The 21,555-nt window shown below is 36.5% G+C and overlaps 1 long non-coding RNA gene and 1 pseudogene across 1 annotated transcript; one reads left to right on the top strand and one right to left on the bottom strand.

The window, feature by feature from the left end:
* Positions 1-266: 266 nt before the first annotated feature.
* On the top strand, positions 267-7,851 carry LOC107815979 (uncharacterized). The gene is made up of 4 exons (XR_001654826.2): positions 267-683; positions 826-1,013; positions 6,511-6,571; positions 7,659-7,851. It is a non-coding gene; the product is annotated as an uncharacterized LOC107815979 (long non-coding RNA).
* Positions 7,852-8,477: 626 nt separating this feature from the next.
* On the bottom strand, positions 8,478-20,645 carry LOC142180696 (pectin acetylesterase 8-like; annotated as a pseudogene).
* Between the last annotated feature and the right edge of the window lie 910 nt (positions 20,646-21,555).

Here is a 21,555-nt window from a genome sequence, read left to right as displayed (position 1 = left end):
AGTGGCGACATTTAGCAGCAACCCTATAAGTTGCTACAAAATGTATAGTATCATCAGCGACTTTAAAAGTCGCCATAGTTTGAATATATTTAGCAGCGACTATTTATGGGTCGCCTCTAAAGTGGCTAAAATTTTCACTCCCGCTAAAACTAAAAATTTGGCTCCATATATTATTGTGGCGACTACTGTAAAGTCGCCGCTAAATATGAATTGCAGCGACCGGGTCTCTCCTATTATCTTTTAAAATAACAAAAAAAATAAGCTAGAATTTAAAATAACAAATGAAACACTAAAATCTGTCCAGAGACAGAAGTAGCCAAACTCTCATCTCGAACACATCGACTCGATGTGAAGAACTGTGAAACATCCAAAATCCGTCTTCTATAGCTAGGAATCCCAAAATTGAAACTCAAAATCGATCCTCTCTAGCTAGAAATCTGTCTAGATATAGAAATCCCAAATCAAAATCCCTCAAAAATCTCACCCAAATCAAAATCCCTCAAATCAGAATGTGAATTCGATTGGGTGTTTATGATACTTGCCGGAAACTTCATTTTGAAGCTAAATCTCAAGATTGAAAGCTTGTTTGACGAGTTTTGGTTTGAATTTTTGAATCAGAGTGTGCGAAGAAGAAGACCACTGCTGCGGAAGTCGATTCAAAGCTTCTTCAACTTTGAGAAAAAGTACTTGCTTTAAGTTCGTTTAATCTCAAAATATCATCATACAGATCTGTTAATGAGACTAGATAAATTTCAACTTATCAGTTTCCTATTTGATGTCATCTGCTTCCTTAATATTGTATCTTACTGTGCTTATGCCTTGCAGGAATGTGTTCAAGTCAAAAATCACTGTCCATCTCACAGTGCAGTGACTAGGTTCAGACCGAGTTTGATATTTCTCCGCATAAGCCCTGTAATTTCGCAAGGCTCCACTTGTGGGATTACACTGAGTTTTTTGTTATTGTCTTATAATTTCGTAAGGAACAGGGAGGCAGCTTATTTCTAGTTGTTCAGGTAAGCAATTTGTATGGTTCAACCAGGTACAATGTATTTAATTTGCCTGGCCTTTGTTTGAATGATATACATTGGTTGGCTTTGTAGGTTTAATGATTTTAGTTGTTAATTTCCACATACTAAGGTCTTGTGATTCTCTGGTAGATGTGTCTATATATATGACCTAAGGCAACGATTAGAGAGAGATACATTTGAAGCTCGAACACCCCTAACCCAATTGAAACAGAAACAGTATCATCTACAACACCTAGCTCAAAGATGTTTATTTTTTTCCATCTTAGTAGCTCAACGAACTGCTAATGTTAATTGGTTTAGGTAGATCTGTACAAACTTCTATCTCCTCTACAACACCTAGCTCAAATTCTCTAATACAAAAAAACTTATAGAGAATAAGCTGGCTGTCCATGTGGGATGGGGCAACTATAAATGCCCAACAGCATGAAAAACAAATTACACAACTTCTCCCTACTTAACAACTCTCCTTCTTCAAATCAAATAACAACTCTAGAGAACTAGCAAGAAAAATATGACAATTCATATTTCAGTTGGGTTGGCTTTGTAGGTTTAATGATTTTAGTTGTTAATTTCCACATACTAAGGTCTTGTTATTCTCTGGCAGATGTGCCTATATATGTGACCTAAGGCTTTGTAGGTTTAACGTTCACGAGCACATTCAGCATATTTTGATCGCTGGTGGGAAATTTTCCAAATGGTTAAACTGGTAACTATCCACTTTCAAAATTTAATTTAAACCTAACGCTAATACTAAATCATGTGAAGTGTAAACAGATAAACATAAAAGCTGCTATTTCAATGTGCCTGCCCTTGCTCAGTAGGAAGTATGACGATTAAAAATTGGATAGTACTTTCCTAGGTTAATCCTCCCTTCTCTGTGCTCATATACCCTTCAGTAGGAGCTGAAAGCAATAATTAGGAAGAGAAGGTAACTAGACGCATAACACGCTAGACCAGTGATAATTTTTCTTCCAACTAAAGCCACTACTTAGCAAAACAAACACCAAGAACAGAAAACTTATACAAAACTAGTTAACAAGCCTAAGAAAAATGCGTTAGGAAAACTACTAATTTTTATAGCTCTATTTTCGTATTAACATCTATGAGTCACAAAAACACATCAAATACACATTACTAAGGTCATGTATTTTTGTAGTTTCATAGAGTGTTACGTACCCTGGTTTGAACTTGTTCTTCATTGCACACAATTCGTATAAGTAATTCTGGAATAGACTACTTCCTTCTTGTTTGAATAATGTATTTTTGTGACTGCTTGTCTGAATACCCCTGGTATATGTTAATTATTATATATATTTTGATTATTATAATCCTTCCCCTTTTAATTAGTAAATTAATTTATTTATTTTTTTTTAATATAGATATGATGGATAAAAGTTGGTTGAATATTAGGAATAGAGTCGACCAAAGATATAGAGATGGAGTAGACAACTTTCTTAATTGGGCATTCAGTCAACCAACGGTGAACACTATGATTCGGTGTCCTTGTAAAGGGTGTCTGAATACCGTGTTCAAGTTAAGGGTTGGTGTAAGAGGAGATTTATTGAAGAAGGGTTTTTGTGATTCTTATAAAGTGTGGGACTTGCATGGAGAAGTGTTAGTTAGAGTTGAAACTTCTAATACTGCAGTTAGTGATGAAGCGGAAGATGATAGCATTGAAGAGGATAATATTACTGAAATGATTCATGATGCTTGTGGATATACGAATGTGGAGGATAATAATAATAATTCAGAGGACAATGAAGAGCCAAATGTACATGCAACAAAGTTCTACAAATTGTTAGAAGATGATGAGACAGAACTTTATCCTGGTTGTAAAAAAGTTTCGAAGTTGTCTTTTATTGTTAGATTACTTCACTTGAAGTGTCTTAACCATTGGAGCAATAAATCGATGGATGCATTATTGAGCTTTTTCAAAAAAGTTCTTCTCGAGGGGTCATTTGTACCTAATTCTTTCTATGAAGCAAAGAAAGTTCTTTGTGACCTCGGCTTAGGGTACACTAAAATAGATGCATGTCGAAATGATTGTATTTTATATTGGTGTGATTATGCCGATGTCCAAGCATGTCCTAAGTGTGGTAAGTCTAGATGGAAGTCCGAAGAACATGGAGGCAAGAAAGTAGCTCATAAAATCTTGCGGCATTTTTCAATCAAACCAAGGCTTCAAAGATTATAGATGGCAAGAGAAACAACAACAAAAATGAGGTGGCACAAGGAGGGAAATGTTGATGATGGTGTCTTGCGACATTCATATGACTCAATAACATGGAAATCCTTTGATGCACAACATCCCACCTTTTCAACTGAGTTAAGAAATGTTCGATTAGGTTTGGCGAGTGACGGATTCCAACCTTATGGGAACATGAGTTCTAATCATAGCATTTGGCCAGTCGTACTAGCTACGTATAATTTGCCACCATGGGATTGCATGAAAAATCCATATTTCATAATGACGCTTCTTATTCCGGGCCCCAAGTGTCCAGGCAATGATATTGATGTATATTTACAACCATTGATTAAAGAGTTGCAAGAATTATGGGTCGGGGTGGAGACTTATGATGCACACTCAAGATCTAGTTTTTTTATGTGTGTGGCTATCATGTGGACGATCAATGACTTTCCTGCATATGAAAATCTTTCAGGATGGTCAACTAAAGGCAAGCTTGCATGCCCTTGTTGCCATAAAGATACACAATCAACTTCCTTGCGTAGTAAGTTGTGTTATATGGGTCATCGTCGCTTCCTTCCCATGGACCATCCATGGCAGAGAAGTAGGACGTTATTTGATGGGAAAGTTGAAATGGGAGTTGCACCTAACCCTTTAACTGGTGATGAAGCACTTGTGCAATTACAAGATTTGGGTAATGTGAGTTTTGGTAAAGGACAAAAGAGAAAGCGTGATGTTCATAGCAATGCTTACAATTGGAAGAAGAAAAGTATCTTTTTCCAATTGCCTTATTGGAAGAGTCTTATGTTACGACATAACCTTGATGTGATGCACATAGAAAGAAATGTGTCCGATAATATTTTATCAACTGTCATGAATATGGTTGGTAAGACAAAAGACACATTGAAAAGTAGATATGACTTGATGGATCTTGGAATCAGACAAAGGTTGCATCCTATTGAGGATGGGAATAATATTTTGTTACCTGCAGCATGCTATGCATTATCCGCGGAAGAGAAGCTGAAGGTGTGCAATTTCTTAGCTAATCTGAAGGTTCCTGATGCATTTTCCTCAAACATTTCAAGGTGTGTCAACGTACAAGAGAAAAAGATACATGGATTGAAATGTCACGATCATCATGTATTGTTGCAAGACATTTTTCTAGTAGCTATACGTGGTTTTCTACCCAAGGAAGTGTGTGATCTAATTATAGCCTTAGGAAAGTTTTTCAAGAATATATACTCTAAGTGTTTGACGATTGAAGATCTTGATATCGTAGAGGTAGAAATTCCTGTTATTTTGACCAAACTTCAACTTGTTTTCCCTCCGGCTTTCTTTGATGTTATGGTTCATTTTCCAATTCACTTGCCAAGTGAGGCAAAGCTTGGTGGACCAGCTCAATATTGGAATATATATCCTATTGAGAGGTAATTTATTATTTAATAATTTCGATGCTATAGTTTTAGAATGACACACATTATATTAATAAGTCATTTTATATAGGTATCTACGAACACTTAAGTCATATGTTCGCAACAAAAATCGTCCAGAAGGTTCAATTGCAGAAGGTTATTTGGCAGAGGAAAGCCTCACATTTTGCTCACGATACTTGAAGAATATCTTAACAAAGTTCAATAAACCAACTAGGAATGACGATGGATCTGTGTCAAATGATGAGATATATATCTTTAAAAAAAGTGGGCAAACAAAGGGTGCCTCAGACGACATCAGGCTATCTCATGATGAGTTTAAACAAGCATGTATGTATGTGCTTCAAAATTGTGAAGAGGTTTCGCATTTCATGGAGTAAGTCTCTTATTAACTTCAAGATAGTTTCACATTGAGATAATTTGAATCCGATTTATCTTAGCTAACTTAAAATGTAGGGAATATACAAGCGAGATTGAAAGCCAAAGTTCAATGAGAGTTCATAAAAATGGGTTTCTTGATTGGTTTCGTGCACGTGTAGGTGCATGTCTACTCAAATAATAATATTGACATTAGTTTATTCATCCCATCATGTTATTGGTCATAACAATATTGTTCGTCTTTGTAGATATTTGTACTATCTGCACAAGGAAGTGCAAAGGATGAGCTCATAAGCTTAGCCGTCGGTCCTACACCATTAGTACATCGATATTCAACATTGTGGTGAATGGATTTAGATTCCATACAAAAGAACTTGCATTGAGAAGAAAAACGTAGAATAGTGGTGTGCTTGTGAGAGGAGATGATTCAGACTCTAATAAGGTGTATTATGGTGTATTAGAGGACATTTATGAGTTATCTTATGTGGGAAACAGAAAAGTTTACTTATTCAGGTGTCATTGGTGGGATGTGGCTCGCTTGGGAAGAGGATATAAGATTGACAAATATGGTTTCACAAGTGTGAATATTCGGTGTGCCTTGAATACAAATGAGCCATTTGTGTTGGCATCTCAGTCAGAACAAGTCTTTTACTTGGACGACATGGTCGATAATGATTGGCTTGTAGTTGTGAAGACAAATCCTCGTGACCTTTTCAAAATTCCTGATAATGATGATAATTGTGTAGATATTGAAGATGAAGAATTACTGAATGAAGAAGTTTATCAACAAGAGGAAGCTGAATTTAATACTTTGTGCACCAATGACCAAGAAAATATTATTGAGGTGTCTCTACTTAGGGATAATGTTGAATCACAAAGTATTAACTACGATTATGCAAGTACGCAAGCTGATATCGATGTGCATAATGAGGAAGATGATTTCATTAATGGCAATCATATAGAAATATCATAGAGTGAAGATAGTGAAGAAGAGTTATTTGATGATGATGATGGGGAGGACACTGATACATCCTCTTGAAGACTAAGAAGCAAAAGACGAATGATATAAATGTTACATCCTATTTTGAAAATTCTCTATATTTTTGTCCATGACTTTATACTACCCCATGTATTTGTTTGGAACTGCCAATGAACCAAAAATTATTGATGCTTGAATCTTTATATTTCTTTTTTGATTCTATTCGTGATGCTTGTAGCTTTATGTTGTATTGGTCTTCCGTTATATTGGTATAATGTATAGGTGGAGTAATGAATTGTGTTAAAAGAAGGGATCTGTTGTTCTATGTGCCTGCTAATTTGGGTGAAAAGGGTTGACCATCAACTAACAAACAGTAGAGCTTTCTTTACTTTAGTATCTAGTGAGGCATGGACATATGTCCCCTTTCTATAGACATCTGAAGTTAGAAAATAAGTGAATTAATATTTTCTCTATTCTGATCAATCATTTTCTTTTTATGTTTTATTGCAGGAAATGAGAGGAATTGGACGAGGAAAACGTGGGAGAGGCGGGACGAGCTGTGAATGAGCAGGTTTAGCATTCAAAATACCATTAGCAAGTCTATCTTTACAGTGAATGATCAGATTTAGCATATTGTCCAACTTTTTATATCCCAATCCACTGTAAACTAGTTTTATTTAAGTGCCTTGGAAGTGAGTAAATTCTTAGACAGTGTATACAGTTTTTTGGCTGAAGCTACATATATATAGTTTCTTTTTCTTGGTTCATGGAAAGCCTAGTTTATGATGTCTTCGTCTTTATGCTGCTTTGACTGATGATGTGCTTCATCTTCACTCCTTTCTATTGGATGATCATGTTGGTTCTCGTGTTTGTGTTGCGTTGGAGAAACAAAGTGTAGTAGAAGTTCATTACAATCTTCACTTTCACACATATCTGGCCTACATCTGTGAGGTCCATCGTATCGTGATAATCCTGAGATATGGAACTCAGTTATTCCTCCACTTGGAGCTGCTGAGACTGCCGCCATTATTGTTGTATAATTGCTCGAGCCATGTAGTGCTAGTATTGCATTAGGATATTCTTGAGAACATCTAGTGCTAGTATTGCATTAACATTAAATAATTAAACAAATCATGACAAAAGTAGTAGAAAAACATTTGATAGTGACCTCTATTTTGAGTAATTGAAGTGCGAGCAGCTATCTCTAGCATCTTCCCCAGTGAATCTTCCCTATATAGAAACACATTTTCTATTTTCTAATTTGAGATTAGTGTTCAGGCAGTTTTGGACTGTCTTGGTTGTTAATGCATATTAGTTATTTGAGTAGGTTCAGTGAATGGAAAAGTATAAGCACATGAAATTGGGTAATTAAGGCTAGGACAAGGGTAGAGCTTAAGTTAGAATAGGCTTCTATTCCTCTCACTGTCCAATACCTCTACTTTATCCGGCTTTCGTGCAATTGTTGTATTCTCATTCTTTTAATGCGTGAAAACTTATGTTCTCACACTTGTGCCATTTCATTTCACAATTGAAATAGCATAGAACAAATTTACTTTGTGTTATACTAGTGTATTAGCTTATACTTTAATCGTCTATTCATGTTTTTGGATATAACAAATCTCATTATGTTTCTTATATATATTATTTTGGTCTAGCAGGGACAGGGCACTTAGACAGTGGTATTGTTCAAGGATGGTGTGGAGCAAGGAGTAGTTACAAGGCACTTAATATGTTATCTTTTTTGGGATATGTATATGCGCACAATTACAATGCACAATGAAGTGTCGGGTAGTATATATATGTAATTGACTTTTTAGTAATGATAATATTTATAATATTCGGCTTGAGAAATTCTTTTGGTGTTTGTCAAGCATGATTGGTTGCTTTAATATTGATAGTTAATTGATATGAATATCTCTATATGAAATTTTAGAGAATTAGGTTCCTACTGGCATGGAAATGTATATAATTTTGGTCGTTATAATTGCTGAGAAAATAACTTTTAGTGGCGACAGAGTTTTGTCAAAAAATTAGTAACTTTTGCGATATATATATGTTGCCACAGAATATCAATTTCTTTTGCAGCGACTTTAGTCAATACAGGAAACATTGTGTAGCATGGATTAATATTTTTTGTGGCAACTTTAGCCGCTACTAAATTACCTTTATAGTGGCGACATAATCTAGCCACTGAACATAAATATTTTTTGTGGCAACTTTAGTCGCTACTAAATAACCTTTATAGTGGCGACATAATCTTGCCACTGAACATAAATATTTTTTGTGGCAACTTTAGTCGCTACTAAAGGACATTTATAGTGGCGACCCATCTAATATTTGTTCTTATAGAACAATTTTTTGTAGCGTTTTTTCCAACTTTTTGTGGCGACATATATGTTCTATTAGTGGCGACTACATATAGTCGCCACTAATAACCTTCAGTTACGGGTTTCCTTGTGGCAATACAAAAGTCGCCACTAATAACCTTTAGCAGCGACTCTTAGGGGTGGCGACTTTAGTCGCCACAATAAGGGTAATTTCTTGTATTGATTTGAGTCGAAAAGAACAAAGTTCTCTACATGAAGGAACAAAAACTATGACTAACCTGCAATTTGAACTTTGAACTTGCTGCTATGAAGGAGAATGAAGTTCTCTTTATATTTGTAAAAAAAAAAAATGAATATTCGTTGCTTTTAGGAGATGTTAGCAGACTAGCGGACAAGATAAAGAATTAAAAAAGACCATGAATTTGGACTTCAATCAATAAAAAAGGTCTTAACTTTTAAATTTAATGCATTTCAGTTTTTTAAAATTTTTCAGTAATTACCAAGCTGAATTTTGAGAATTTAGGTATTATATGAAGGACTTATTTAATAAATTTTATTTTAATTTGAAAAAATCTTTGGGGCTTACGCCTCACTAAAAAAATACGCCACGAACGCCTGTGCGTACGCCTGCGCGTACGCCTTTTGAGACTTTCGCCCCACACCATCGCCCCGGGGCATTTTTGGTGCACCTCGCCCCTGATCTCGTCCCAAAAATGCCTTTTAAAACACTGGTACGTAGTACAACATGCATGAGCAACTCTAATGGCAATTTTTGCCTCAAGGATAAGGTCAATAAATCCCTTGAAACCCACTCCGATAAAAAAACCCTTCTCCAACAGCTTCGGCAATTGTCTGTTACACTGAGTTGTTGTCAAATGTCAAACAACAACATATAAGGAAAGCTGAAAATATTACAATATAAAAAGAGGGGGAAAAAGTGACATTATTAGCTAATGTTGGAGAGTTATTGTCCGACCAATAGCCTTGTGCTTCAATACAATTGTGGGAATGGCAAGAGGAAATGAAATATCCTCTTGATATACTTGGTCCTAGTTCGTTCAATGCCTCCAAAAACTTCAACCTGAAATCTGAAACGTAAAAATTCAATAGCAAGTTAAATAATAGAGGAATTGTCAGATAAATCAGATTAAAAGAGAATTATATATATTAATTCCATCTATAATTGGTACTGACCTTGGAGAGTTTGGATTTGACTTGGTGAGCATATATTTATATCATGCTTGCAATATAGCCACTCATTGTTAGGATCGGCCTCCTTTGGAACCAAACTGTTGTTTATCTAATTGTTAAGAATCAAAAGGCAAAACCATTTAGAATTTGGAAAGAAACAAAAGAAATAAAGTAATAGCATAAATGAACAAAATTTGTATATCATAGAAATTTATTTTCTAACCTGCCAAGAATCATAGGCTGAGTTGATGATGAAAAGTGGCGTGCAAATATGCCGTGCTGCATACCGAGGGAAGAAGCACTGCAAAATCATCGTATATTTGTGATCGACTCATCAATTTGGCTAATTTTTTCACAAAATAACTAAATAAATAAAATTGGTCTTACCAACTTGGGTCGAATTAAGCTCAAGGCTGTGCAAGAAAGTGGCAAGTTCTTAGCAGATCCATAATTTGGAAGTCGCCCCGACCGAGACCTAAATGGCAACCTAACTGAAGGAGCAAAAAAAGAAGGTAATATCTATACTTAAATATTAATCCGAATTGACATGAATCTCAATAACAATGACCAAAAATTGACAATTGGTTATCCAAACACTCATCCTGAGCAATCTCTTCTGGTTCAGCAGTGTCCAAATGTGGCAGATCCCTAAATTACCCCAAAAGAGGGTAAAAAATGTTTATATACGTTAATTAAGTACAAGAAAAATATAAACTATAGTTGTGATAACATAAATAACAATAAGACAAGAGAAACTAATTTTTTTTAATTAAACCAATCACCCAGGTTTTCACATCGTATGGTGTTGGGGGGTTTTGGCGAGAATCCTACCACGTCTATATCAACCAAAAACGTACATAGGAGGGGGCCATGGACCTGACCTCCTTCTGATCCTGAAGAACATGAGGGGTTACAAATATTTACATCTCACTCATGTTGAGCTACCAAAATAATCAACTTACAAAGAAATTAGTTTTGTCGTACCTTGTTCTAAAACTAAGTAATTGCCACCTATCTAGTCGAAAAGGTCCTTTTACATTTCTGGGAATTGTTGGAAATAGTAAAAGAAGGAACTTTCGCCCGAAATGGTATAATTTTTGGCAAGCTTGTCGGCTACTTGATTTGCTTCCCTATAGCAGTGGGCAATATTAACATCAGCTTGTGTTAGAATCTGTTTAATTTCTTCGACAAGCTTCTTAAGTTTGAGATTCTTTTTGTTGCCTTGTATCAACATGTTGGAAATAATCTGTGAGTCCCACTCTAATTCAATCTTGTTGTATCCTTGGCGGACAACCCATTGGATTCCCTTTTTAGCAGCCATAGCCTCAATGGTGTTATTAGTATTACACTGGCCGGGTAGGGAGAAAGCCATGATCAATTTAACTTGTTCGTCTCTGACTATTCCCCCTATTCCTGCTTTACCTGTTTCCTTGAAATAACTTCCATGTTTATTCACTTTGATCTTTCCAGGAGAAGATTTCTGCCAGCTAATTTGTAGCACTTTGAAGGTTGGTCTCCATCTTTCAATCATTTCACAGAGCCTTGGCCAAGACTCTATTTTATTGATTTTTGGGAATGCCATATCTAGAGTCGCTTGTATGGTCCAATTTATGTGCATTTCCATGCTACTAACTTGAAATTTATTTTGTTCACCATACCTACACGCACTCCAACTTCTCCATATTTCCCAACACACGGGCAAAGGGACTGCTCGAAGAAAGAATTTGTGAATGTTGTTCTTAGACTTTGCGTCCCACCAGTTTTTAAAAATTCTCCTAATGCTCCAGTTTTCTTGTTTGATGCTCAGGGGGGCTCCAAAAGCTTGCCATAGACGTTTCAATGCTTCTCCTTTTGTGAAGACATGTTGCATTGAGTCTTCCTTGGGATTGTTACAACACCTGCATCTGGAAACAACATGATTATCAAATTTAGATATAACTTCGTCAAAAGGAAGCTTACCAAGATATAGTCTCCAAGACAATAAGGAGATTTTGAAGGGAATGCAATTGAGACACATGTGATGAAGAGCTGGGTTTTCGATTTTCTACTCCTAATTATATGCCAGGCGTTTTTGTTGGAATATTGGCCATCTGCAGAGGCTTCCCATAATGCATAGTCTTCTTGACTCTGATCTCCAATTTCAATAGTACTGATGTGTAAAGCAAACTGCGTGTTGAGAGTGTTGATAAGTTTGTTCATATTCCAACTTCCCTCTTGAATGAATTCCTTAACAGTAGTATTTTTACTCTTTCTGCCATTTGGAAAACAATTGGCTAATGCTCCTTTTCCTCGCCAGTTATCCCACCAGAAGCTGCTATTGCCCTTGTTAATACTCCAAATCATGTTTTCTTCCACTTTGTCTCTAATTTGGGTAATATGTTCCCAAGCATGTGAGTTATCTGATGCCCACTTTTTTGTCCCAAGGTGAGATTTGATGCAATATTTAGCTCTAAGGTGGGTTGCCCATAGAGTATTTTGAGTTCTAAATCTCCACCACCTCTTCATGGCTAAAGTATTACTAATATCCTCCATAGGTCTTATATCAAGTCTACCTTCTTCTTTAGGTAGGCACAGGTTCCTCCAAGCACTCAAATGATACTTGTTTTTATCTACTGAAGTGCCCAGAAGAATCTAGCCATATACTTTTCAATCAAATTTAGGGTGCCCTTTGGAGGATTCATAGTGGAAAGAGTGTAAATAGGTAGAGATTGGAGGACACTTTTAATAAGGATAATTCTACCACCACAAATAAGAAGTCTGCCCTGCCACCCATTCAATCGCTTAGCCACTTTGGTCACCATCGGGTCAAAATGAGAGAGTTTTTTTCTGCCTACATATAAGGAGCAACCTAGATAGTTAAAGGGAAAACGTTTTTCCATGAAGCCCGTAGTTGTTCTCATCCTGTTGATTCTTTGTGTGCTCTAGCTTTCAGATATGAGACATAAAATTTTGTCGCCATTAACCTTTTGCCCTAAGGCTCTCTCAGAATTGCTTACTTGTTGCATAATCAATCTGACTCATTTGTTATTGCTAGCACTGAAGATCATAATATCATCCACATAATCCAAGTGGTTGATTGGAGGGCATCTTTGATTCATGTGAAAGAGAGTAAAATCTAGATCAGAATGAAGCTTATTCAAGGACATGGACAATACTTCTGCAGCTATGATAAACAAAGAAGGTGACAGAGGGTTGCCTTTCTTCGACCCTTGTGATGATGTTAAGAATCCCCTTCTCGATCCATTAATAACAATAGAATACTAAGCTTCTTACACAACCTTAAGATGATATCAATCAAAGATTCCGCAAATCCAAACCTTCCCATAACTGAAGCTAAAATGACCTAAGACAATCTGTCGTATGCCTTGGCCATATCTAGCTTGATTACCATGTTGCCACCTCTGTTGTCTTTGCTAATTCCTTGTATGATATCTTGAACTAGAATAACATTCTCTGTAATAAGCCTACCTTTTACGAAGTCACTTTGATTGTCTGAGATCAACTTTAGTAGAAGAGTGTTTAACCTACCCGCAAGGATTTCGGAAATGATTTTTGTACTAAAGTTGGTTAGGCTTATAAGTCTTAATTCTGAGAAATTTGTAGGTGACTCAACCTTAGGAATTAATACAATGCAAGAGTGGAAATAAAATTTTGTAAGGTTGTGACCATTGAAAAAGATCTAGACAAAAGTAGTTATATCATCTTTGATAGTTTCAAAACAAGTCTAGAAAAAAAAACCCATTAAAACCACCTGGACCAGCTGCACTGTGTTGACTAAGGTTGAAGAAGACTGCCTCCCTAATCTCATTAATGTCTGGAACAACTGTCAGATAATCATTTTCTTTAGTAGAGATGATATTAGGAATGCAGTTCAGCATTGCGTTATTCATTGTAGGAGCTTGGAGATTGAAATGTTTTTCGAAATGTTTCACAGCTGCCTTGACAATCTTGTCATCACTTTGCACCCATCTATCTCTATGATTTTTGATTCTGTATTTGTGAAGTCTTCTTCTCCTATCTCTGAGGACACTGTGAAAGTAGTTGCTATTGTAGTCACCCTCTTGAAACCATTTAACTTTGGATTTTTGCCTTAGAATATTCCCATGTATGCCAAGCCATTTAACATATTCTGCGTGAGCTTTGTTAAGATCTTCCCTGCTCTGCTCTCCTCCAAATTCTAGTAAAGATCCAACTTTTCTAGTTGTTGCACTTTTACTTCCCAATTGTTGATCTGCTCGTATATGTCACCAATGTTTTCTCTAGATTATTGACTGAGATTTCTGGCCAGTGTTTGCAACTTAGTCTTTAAGCTCCACGTAGCATTTCCTTTTACCTGAGGTCTCACCAGATACCTAACATAGTTTTGTTGAAATTTTTGAGCCCATTGGTCGATGATCAAGATTCTGTCCAACCTCTTCAAAATTCTCTTTCTTCGACGTCTATTATTGCACCAAGTATGTTTAAGTCCCACACAGCCAATATCCATAAGTCCACATGTTTCCATGGTAGTAACAAAGTCAAAGCTTTTGTAAGCTCTATAAAGACTGCCTCCTAGCTTCTCCCCCGACTCCATAATAATATTAAAGTTACCACCTATACACCAAGACCTATTGACTATATTGGCCATGTTCTCTAAACCTTCCCATAAAGCTTTTCTTACTTCGCATACACTGTCGTAATATAATTGTTACCACTAATACAATTTTCTTTGAAGAAAAGAGTAACTTGTTGGTCTTCATTGGCAACAACATCTCCCTGGTAATTCTAAAAGCACTAGATTTTCCCACTGGTATTAGCCAAATAGTGTTGAAAGCCCAAAAACCTTTTATAACCCTCAATTTTGTTGCTATTTAAGAAAGACTCAAATATAACCACAAAATCGCAATTGTTAACGTTGATTAAGTTCTTCAAATGATGTATGGCCTTTTTAGACCTAACACCTCTAATATTCCAGAATATGGCACTAATCATTGGAAACTTGATTCTGAGTACCCTATTTTTGATCGTTCCCTCTTTGGAAAGGAATGTCTTTTGTTTAGGATTTTTTTCCTGTCCTTCTTTGTCTATTTTTTCCTTTCCCATCTTATGGACATGAATTTTCCTCTGCTCTGGCTATCTCTTGTAGCTTCTCTGGGCTACCTCTTTGCTTGTCATCATTGATGTTTGAAGAAGTCAAATAAGTTTGTTGTTGCTCAATTCCATCCTCCTGGTTGTTTTGGTCACTTTGTGTAGCCTCTTTGGTCATCCCCGAATAGTTCTAACACCAATTTGATAGGAGGTTGATTCCTTATTTCGGTGTCTATGTTGTTGGAAGGATATTGATGTAGGTTGTGTTCCTTTTTCCCTATTTTGTGACTATCATGGGCATCCTGATCTCTTCTATCATTCATTTCGTCCTATTCACTTACATACTCCTTGTTTTCTGAACTCATGGTTCTCTTTTCGGCAATTGTTTATCTTTCATTGTCTATATCACTGCTGCTGCTTTCTACAACCTCTTGAGATTGGTCAGTTGTGTGCTCCTTAGTAGATGACTAGTTTGCCTAGTGTTCTTCCATGGACTTGTCTGTTTGATCATTTGTATCCTTCATGACATATTGTTGTGAAACTGCCTTACTACCCAGTATTTCATTTGCTATCTTTTCTATGTTTGTGTGCTGCTTGATTCTCTTGTTGATTTCTTTGTTAGCTTTGCATTAGCCATGTGTTATTGCTCGTTTAAATAAAACTATACTCTTTTTTCGGGGTATGTTTTTTTTTTTCTTGTGCTTTTTCTTTTTGGAATTGGTTATATCTTTGATGTTTTGTTCTCCTTCCTAATTATTCTTCTACATCCTCTCTTTATTTTCAATAGACTACTCACCTTCCCTTGCCTCTATGGCTTTCTTTTTTCTCTTTTGCCTGTTCCTCTTAGCATTAGGTACTTGTCATGTCTCTTCCTCATTCTTTTCCTTTCCCTTTTTATTGTTTCTATTTGTGACCACTTTTCTGCTTATTTATCCCATGCCTCATGTAGTTTACTCCTCCTGTTTTCGTTGCATTTCTTGGGTTATACTGATCTGCTCCTTCATTGTAGTTTTTTGATTGTTGTGCGTCTCCCCTGTGTAACTCCTGTGATTATCTCCTTTACTAGTGGATTCACCAGCATCTTTATTTTTGCTCTCTTTTTCCTTCTGTTTTTCTTGCTTCAGCGCCCTGCATTGCGCAACAGAGTGCCCCAGAATCCTACAGTGCTTACAGTATTTTGGTACTCCTTCATATTCCAACTTTTGGCTGAAGCCTTTTAGCGGATTAGTTTCTTCCTATTGGCCCTATAACGATCCGAACGATCGTTTTGAGCTTTAGCGCATTTTTCGGTGGTTTGAGGCCATGAGCAGCTTCACTTTAGGCATTATAACTTGTACGCATGATCGGAATTGAATTTCGAGAAGTTCGGAGTTGATTTGAATTTTTTTTTCAATTCAGAAGCTTTAAGGTGAAAGAATGGAGTAAGATTGGATTTTTGAGTAAATGACCTCTGAATCGGGATTCGAATGTTTCAACAGGTTTGTATGATGATTTTGGACTTGGGCGTATGTTTGGATCGGGTTTTGGAAGACCCGAGAACGTTTCAGCACCTATTGTGCAAGTTAGCATTTTGAAAGAATTTCATAAGTATGGGTTGAAGAGCATTTCAGTGTTATCGATGTCCGTTTGGGATTCTGAGTCTAGGAATAGCACCGTATGGTGATTTTGGTATTAGGAACGCGATCAGAAGTGAATTCGGAGGTACGCGGGTCATTTTAAAGTCATTTGGCTAAAGATAGAAATTTGAAGGTTTTTGAGGAGTTTGACCGAAAGTGGAATTTTTGATATCGGGGTCGGATTCCGATTCCGGAAGTTGGAGTAGGTCTGTATTGTCGAATATGACTTGTGTGCAAAATTTGAGGTCAATCCTACGTGATTTGATAGGTTTCGACATTAAATGTAGAACTTTTAAATTCTAAAGTTCATTAAGCTTGAATTAGAGTGTGATTCATGATTTCGATGTTGTTTGATGTGATTTGAGGCCTCGAGCAGTTTCGTGTTATTATATGGGACTGGTTGGTGTGATTGGATGGGGTCCCGGGGGCCTCTAGTGCATTTTAGGGTGGTTTCGAATCATTTCAGGTTGTTTTGCTATAGCTGTTGCTGGTGTCTGGTGTTGTTCTTCGCGTTCGCGAGAATACTCTCACGTTCGCGAAGAAGGATTGGGCTTCAGGGATTTTGTTCTTCGCGTTCGCGAAGATGTTCTCCCATTAGCGAAGAAGAAAATCTCTGTCGCGCAGGTCTGACTTCAGAGGCTCATATCTCACAATCTATAAGGAATGTGGAGATGATCCAAAAACGAAAATTGTAACCCTTTATGTCTAGTTTTCAGAAAAGTAAACCGTTTGACATCTGGAGTTGCGTACAAAAATTTATAAGTGGTATTCTATAGCCTATCCGGAAAGAGTTTGGAAATCGCGAAGAAGAAATTTGTGTTGTACAGGGCTGACTTTGGAAGGTTATATCTTGTAATATACAAGGAACTAGTAGATAAGCAAAGCATGAAAGTTGTAGTGCTTAGAGTATAGTTTTCAAAAGTTAAACCATTTGCAATTTGGAATTTTGTACAAAACGTTATGGCCATTATACTAGAGACTTTCTGTAAGAGCTGTAAAATGGGTTCTTCGCGATCGCGAAAGGCAAATTTTGGGCTGAGAAATGTTGTGCTTCGCGATTGCAAAGCATTTTCCGCAATCGCAAAGAGTAAATACCTGGACAGAAGCTATATTTCGAGGCGATTTTCACCTTATGGATTTGGGTAAGTGTTCTATATCCGAAAGTAATTATACTTCATGATTCTATGGTTATATTCACCATTTATTTCGGATTTAAATGGAAGAAATCAAAATTTTTGTAAAACATTTCAAGAATGAAAATTCAAGATTTGGAGGTCAAGTTGTTATCGGAATTTGATAAAATTGGTATGGTTGAACTCGTATCAGAATGGGTTGTCGGATTTTGTGAGTTTTTTCGGAATCCGGGCATGTGTGCACGAGGGTGATTTTGTCAACTTTTCGAATGGAGTTAGGAATTTATCTAAATTGAATTGTTATGAGTATTAGAGCATATGTTTATGGATTTTCTCATTTATTGGCTAGTTTTGGAGCGTTGTGCATCGATTGGAGTCGTCGGAAGGGCTTGAAAGCCGGTTTTGGAACTTCAGAGCGAGGTGAGTTTCCTTTCTAACCTTGTAAGAGGGAATTGTCCCCATAGGCGAGTTAACTGATTATGTGCTCCTATTTGTGGGGGCTACGTACGCACGAGGTGAAGAGAGTCCATACGTAGCTACTATTATGATTAAGTTCGCGTAGTCTAGGGCCCAAATGCATGCTTTACTTGTAATATTTGCAACCTTGTTATCAATTTAAAAATTCTTAAACACATATCGAATGTATAAATTTCTACAAGGCTAGATATCACTTCTTGACTTTTTAAAGAGAAACTTGCCTTTCCTGAATAATTGCTCCTTGATGAATTCTTGATTTGACTGTTTGAATGTGTTTATCTATTATAGAGCGGGCCGAACGTCTCGGTAGATTAAATACATGCATCTATGGTTCGCGCCATTCGACCCTCTGACAGTGCACAATTTAAATATTGTTGGATTGGGCCATACGTCCTCGGCATTATTTGTGCATGCTTGTATTACTTGGCATGATATTTATAAATGAAGATATTGCTTCCCCGGATTGAGAATAAATGTATAAATGATGAAAACAAATTTGGAAATTTCCCTATAAGAGAATTATTTACTTGCTTCATGCTATTGAGTTACAACCATTTTTTATTAAAACCCTCGATTTACTATATTATTGGTGTATTAGTATTGGACCACTAGTAAGTGTCGAAGTCGACCTCTCGTTTCTACTTCTTCGAGATTAGACGGGATACTTACTGAGTACATGTTGTTTTGATACTCATGCTATACTTGCTGTGCATTTTTATTGCATATGCACATATACCCCTAGCGGCCCAATGGGCGTAGCAGCATGGATGATACGGAGACTTAGGTGAGTTGCATCTCTCGAGGCGATCCGCAACCGGCATAGTCTCTTTCAGTGTATAGTATTTATCTTCTATCCAATTTGTATTCTGGACAGTTATTGCACTTCATTTGATTTCCTAGAAATAGCTCATGCACTTGTGACACCAGGTTCTGAGATGATTATGGGATTATTAAATATTAATTTTGTTAAAGACATCATCATATTTCAATGAATTTCATTATTTACTATTTAATGTATAAAAGGAATGATTTCAATAAATACTAAAATGGGAATTTAATTAACTTCTTGGTGTTGGCTTGCCTGACAGTGGTGTCCGGCGCCATCATGACCCTTAGTGGATTTTGGGTCGTGACAGGCCCACCCATACAAAGTTAATCAGAGGCTTTGTAAGATCAATTTCAACTCTGACTTTAGCCATCCCTGGCCTTGTCCTATAATCAGTCGCTATGTCCATCGATAATGGTACACCCTATATGTTTAACATAGTGCCAAGTATGGCAATGGAAAGGAAGGCCCGGCAGTAGAACCCAAACTTGCACTATAGTGGAGTCCTCTTCCGGCTTGAAATCAGGGGACCATTTTTGAATCTACATAACCATTCCATCAATTTTGATTGATCTTCTGAACCAAACCGTTCTGCAATCTTTTTCGTTGGTTACAACTATGAACACTGCTTGAAAATCGTGGACCCCAATTTTCGCCTCGCCGTTGAGCGACACTTTTTCACGAAGGTTTATCTAATTCGTTCAATATTAGGTCTTGTTCTCAGAAACATATCAATGATTGTGTATTTACTCTCTTCTGCCATCACTCCATAGTAGTCGCTAGCTTTAAAGATGACTGCCGAAATTCTGCTATGGGTTGAAATCATAGCTTTTACGTTTGGGTCGCCCAATCTAACTCCTTTGAGTTTAGCATGAGTTGCTACTGCAGTCGCATAGTCGATCTTCTGAGGATTTGATTCTTTATTGGTGGTAGGACTAGCTGGGGGAGCTAAATTTTCCACCGGACGCACCTGCCCGAGGTCAGCCGGCGTCCCCATTCGACGGTGCGCGTGCACCACTCTCCCAAAAGGGGGAGAAATGTTACCGTTCTATTTTTGTAGACTTCAGTTGTACAGAAAATGTATGTATTTTTTTAATCTTTGGAATTTTGGTTCAAGAGAAACTATTTCAATGTTGCTTCATACGTGTAAGGCAACGATCCTCTTATACTTCTCCTCAATAACTGGTTCACTAGTTGTAGTCTTTCTGCATAGATTAATTCGAAAATTAGTTAAAAAGAGAAAACACAGTCTTGAAATTTTTCTCAGATTCGTGAACTTACGCATTGACAAAAATGCCAGCACCGCAGATGCATTTGACTCTACCGGTGAAGGAGAATAAAGGTCTAATCTTATCGCAATGTAGGATTACACCCAACCCTCCTGCCGAAGTTCCACTAAGAATGGCCTGTCATAGAAATTTTGAAAACATTTTTTGTATTTCAGTCACTTAATTGGAGATAAATAAGAGGACTATAAGGGAGAAATGAGACATACATTTTGAGCATATATCATTCCTTTACGGTATAACAATTCCTCCATGATTGCGTCAAAAATTCTTTCCCCTCTGTAGTGGAGGTTTGTAACCTGAAATTTTTTGGCATTTCTAGCTAGTTAGAGAGTTTAACATTTTACGCTTCTAATTAACACCAACTAATGAGAAGATTCTAACTTAAAGGGTCAACTTCTTCAATATTACTGGTATATGATGATTCATCACATGAATATCTAATCGTAACCAGGTTTCAATTGTAGAAGTCTAAATTTTTTTGAGAATATCTTTTCAGTAGTGATTAGTGCCACAACATGTAGAAGAAAAGTTCAATAGTAATAATACAAATAACCTACTACATTAAACATATCACCTGAATTTTGTTGAGGATCGTCGCTTAGAACTCCTCTAAAATAAGCTACAGTTGACCTATTTTTCGAAGATAAGTCCGTTGCCGCATGAGTTTGGCAGTCGGAAGTTAAAGATTAGCAAAAACAAGGTAAAAAACACAACAACATTAATTAACCAAAATAACATAAACTCCTGAGCCAATTAATTAACCGAAATAACATAAAATATGAGTGTGTATATATACCTGAAGATGAATGAGCCAACTATAAAAAAACAACTTTAACGAAAAAAGCAATAAATAAACTCAAAATATTCATAAAATTTAAATGCTAGGAAAGTTTAGAAGATGCATAAATATAAGTAGTGAGGGTATTCTTTTCTGAAGAAACATCAATCTCACCAGCTCCCTTTGCTTTTGCGCTTTCCAGAATTATCATATTAAAAAATACCTCCGCTTCAGTTGTCGTCTAAAGACACAGTATAGCAACTAAAACAGATAATAACGTATAAATTTGATACTAAAAAAATAATTTTAATACTAATAATCAACATCAATACAAAGAAAGCTAGTTGTTGAAGTTCATGCTGCGAGTTGATAGAAGATGAAGAAATTCGCTTCATAGTAGAGAAGCTTGATTGATTAACAATGGCGGAAGTTTCTAGAAAGAAGGGGAGACTATTTTCTGAGAACAGAAAATGATATATCTCTTATTATTGAGCCTCTGTGGATTTATATACATGTGTTATTCTTAACAAACTAACACGTGCACTAACAATACTAATAACCAACTAACTATAAATTACACCTAACTCTTGTACAACTGGATATGAGCTGGACATCTACATATAAAGTCAGCTTCACATATGCCAATACTCTCCCTTAAGCTGGAGGGTGTAACACGTTGAACACTCATAGCTTGCCCATCAAGTACACATGTTGAGCACTACTCAAGGCCTTAGTTAAGAGATGAGCCTGTTGATCCTTAGTACCCACGAATTGAGTTTTGAAGATTCCACCTTTAATCTTGTCTCGAATAAAATGACAATTGATCTCTATATGTTTCGTGCATTCATGAA

This window comes from Nicotiana tabacum, chromosome 5 (assembly GCF_000715075.1).
Source record: "Nicotiana tabacum cultivar K326 chromosome 5, ASM71507v2, whole genome shotgun sequence".
NCBI lineage: Eukaryota > Viridiplantae > Streptophyta > Magnoliopsida > Solanales > Solanaceae > Nicotiana > Nicotiana tabacum.
Note: the sequence above shows the minus strand (reverse complement) of the source record. Positions and strands in the feature narration are given on the sequence as shown.